The 3,851-nt window shown below is 41.6% G+C and overlaps 1 non-coding gene across 1 annotated transcript; it reads left to right on the top strand.

Moving 5' to 3' along the window:
- The first annotated feature begins 1,891 nt into the window (after positions 1 to 1,891).
- TRNAM-CAU (transfer RNA methionine (anticodon CAU)) lies at positions 1,892 to 1,964 on the top strand. Its single transcript has one exon. It is a non-coding gene; the product is annotated as a tRNA-Met (tRNA).
- Positions 1,965 to 3,851: the final 1,887 nt, after the last annotated feature.

The following is a 3,851-nucleotide window of genomic DNA, read 5'->3' as shown; positions in this document are numbered from 1 at the left end:
GCAGCACTTCACCCTCCCTCACACAGCCTCTGAGCTTTCGTTTTATATATACGAGTGTATATATATATATATATATATATATATATATATATATATATATATATATATATATATATATATATATACATACACGTACCATCTCAAGAGCTCTTTCTCACTTTTTACGCTCCATCTGAAGGTATTTCACCACATCTATACCATGTGATCATATCTACCTTGTTCTGTATAAACATTTTCTTTTTAATCCATTCTCACACATTTTCTCAGTCAATACACAGTTCCATTTGCTCCACTTAGCGAAATCCACTACCACGCCTAAACTTTTCGATCTATCCTTCCACCTCGTTAACGGCGTATACATCATCAGAAACCCACCGTCACTCACACTCCCTTAATCAATATATCAATCTCCTTTTGTTCCATTTGGCCGTACTTCACACTCCCTCAGACAACCAGTGATCAAATATCCCACCTTATTCTTGGTACATATTATCCTGAAAACCCTCCCTGACACTATCTCTGACAATATATTAATCCTAATTTAATCCACTTGGCAGCACTCCACCCTCCTTAATAAATATCATACTCCCTAACCTTGTCCTTCCATTTTGTTCACGGTTCAGGTCACATCATATTACCCCTTCTCTCTCACACACTGTTAGTCAATTTCTCATTCTCCTTTCGCTCCATTTGCCCTAATTCCCTCGAAGTACAGTACTTCACCTTGGCCTGTATTCCACACTCTCTCCTACTCAGTCCCAATTATCCCCTCTCGTTCATTTTCCTCTTCTCTCCTAATAATATAGTTTGCCTTCTTTCACTGTTTTCCTCTCCCTCGTTCCTTCACCTTCCCTCTACTCAACTTATACTCCATGCACCCTATCTCTCTCTCTCTCTCTCTCTCTCTCTCTCTGCTTTCATCTTCATCTCTAATATCTGTACCTCTCTTCTTCCCTCTTCTTCTTTTGTTCCCTTTTCTCCAGATCTCTTTTTACTTCTTCGTTCCATGTTTTTCATATACCCTATTTTAATCTGTCTGATCAACGTTCTTTTTCAGGCTACAGTTCTTTCCATTATTCTTTATTTTCTTCTATTATTAGTTTTTCCGAGTCCATAACTTTCTGGACTTACATTTTGTTTTATTATCCTTTTCTTTTTCATTTCCTTATTCAGGTCAGGTCAGGTGCGGGTAAGGGGATGGGTCTGTTGTGATGTGGCAGGGGTAAACCAGTTCTGCTGTCGGGCCCTGCTGTGGATGTCACTGCTTGCATTGCGCAGTTGACCCTTGTGCGGTGTGATGCGGTGAGGATCTGTCCGTTCTCCCCTTTGGGGCTAAGATGCGAATGAATGTGTTTGAATGGATGAGTAAATGGAGAGTGAGTCGTCCTGTCTCGGCTACCTCCCTTTCCTTGGGGGAAGCAGCCTAGGTATATAGATAGATAGATAGATATTCATTCATAATTTTCACTCAAAGTTTTCACCCACTTGTTCTTTCCAAAATCCTTCCCGTTCTTTTTTTTCCGGTTTTCCTTTTTCGTCCATACTTTCTCGAACTCCAAATGTTTCCATTATCCCTTCCGTTTTCCATTCTTATTGGTTTTATTTTTACACCTGCGGTTTTCACACATAATTGTCCATTTTTCTCTCTCCTCTGATATACCTAATCCTTTTTTCTGCTAAGATGAGGGGCAATTTCAGTCAGACTGGAGGATAACTTTGACTAATAACCAAGGAGATTCATTTCTGCTTCATTACTAAGGCTCATTAAATTTGATGGAGCCGCAACTTAGTACTGTATATGCAGAGTGACTCTGTTCCATCAGATGAAATGAGTATAATTATTTTCATTTATCTTTTCCTATTCCTTACTTGTTTCTCCTTTGAGTCCGAGGCCTCGATGGCGCAGTAGGCAGCGCGTGAGTCTCATAATCTCAAGGTCGTGAGTTTGATCCTCACTCGGGGCACTATATTTTACTGGAGACAGCCTTTAGTGATTCAGTGGCGAGATGGTCTTTTCAGCTGAGTAAAATCGTCTAGCAGTACCCTAGATATGTTCCAATACCCTATAATCCTAACACTTCTTAAAATTAGGACTCGAGATAGGGAGATGGCAGTTTCAAGCCAAGTCAGAGTAAAGGGAGTAGAATTTTTATCTTTCTCCTTTATCTCTTTACCAAATGCGTTGCTCTGTCTAGTTTTCAACCTCTTGAGTACTTGGATTTTACTCAGCTGAACAACAAACCGTCCCGTGTCTACCTAATAAAATACCAAAGAGAATCAACAGCAGCGAGAGGGTTAGGTGTCCACGTTATCATCTAATTAAACCTTTCCCCACTACGGATGTATGGAGGTACAGTGCCTTATACAGGTAGACTCTTGGACTACTGTGTAAAAGGACGCGAGATCGATCCTGGCCTGACGTAAGGAAAGCTTCTGCGGATTCAGATCTCGCTGAAAAGTCGTAACAGATCTTAAACAAGGCCTTCAAAATACCCCCAGTAATACCAGCACCATCACACCAGTCGGGTATTGGTGTTCAAGAGCCGACGCGTGATGGTGTGTGACGCAATCTGTTGCGTGTTGAAGGGCTGTCAAGCCTTGGGGAACGGACTTAAGGTTTATACGGGATTTAGCATAAAATTCCTAAGCCCTTCCGTACGAGTGACGTGGGGAGAGAGTAACGTATCTGTTGTGACCATAAATTACACAAACAGCGGAAGTCTTAACAATGAAACCTTTCACTTTGACTAACATTCAACAATTTTGCAGGGAGCATTAACCCCCTCAGTCCGACGCAGTACTTTTCACCTTATTCTGGCTATATTCAGACAATGTTAAGATTCTGAGAGACTTTTATAAATCAGTGTGTTAGTAGTAGACGTCCTTAACTTCTCCTCAAGTCTGTTCAACCTAAATAAAACTGCCTGTTGGTAGCAAGATAATCATCATCATCATCATCATCATCATCGTCGTCATCATCATCATCATCGTCGTCGTCATCATCATCATCATCATCATCATCATCATCATCATCGTCGTCATCATCATCATCATCATCATCATCATCATCATCATCATCATCGTCATCATCATCATCATCATCATCATCATCGTCGTCATCATCATCATCATCATCATCATAACAATACTGCACAGGATGGAAGGCGTTTAAAAAGAGTGGACACGGCAAGGGTTCAAGTTTTACATCCTCGTTCACTGTCAAATACCCGGAAGTTGAGTGTTTCCGGCAACTGCTGATTCCGTCGCCACCGCTGCAACCATGCGGCAACAAAACATAAAACGGGATACTCGGCGACACTACATAATATACAGCAGAGGAAGAAGCCACTAGTACCACCACTTCCGTCCCGTAACCACAAATACCATCACCTCCTTCTCGTAACCACAAATACCACCACCTCCTTCTCGTAACCACAAATACCATCACCTCCTTCTCGTAACCACAAATACCATCACTTCCGTCTCGTAACCACAAATACCATCACCTCCTTCTCGTAACCACAAATACCATCACCTTCTCGTAACCACAAATACCATCACCTCCTTCTCGTAACCACAAATACCATCACCTCCTTCTCGTAACCACAAATACCATCACCTCCGTCTCGTAACCACAAATACCATCACCTCCTTCTCGTAACCACAAATACCATCACCTCCTTCTCGTAACCACAAATACCATCACCTCCTTCTCGTAACCACAAATACCATCACCTCCTTCTCGTAACCACAAATACCATCACCTCCTTCTCGTAACCACAAATACCATCACCTCCTTCTCGTAACCACAAATACCATCACCTCCTTCTCGTAACCAAGATATATTTTTC

This window comes from Coenobita brevimanus, unplaced genomic scaffold, assembly GCF_032717465.1.
Source record: "Coenobita brevimanus isolate Jiangsu-jjx unplaced genomic scaffold, ASM3271746v2 jjx.HiC_scaffold_2752, whole genome shotgun sequence".
Taxonomy (NCBI): Eukaryota; Metazoa; Arthropoda; class Malacostraca; order Decapoda; family Coenobitidae; genus Coenobita; species Coenobita brevimanus.
The sequence above is the reverse complement of the archived record's forward strand: the minus strand, read 5'-3'. Positions and strand labels throughout refer to the sequence as shown.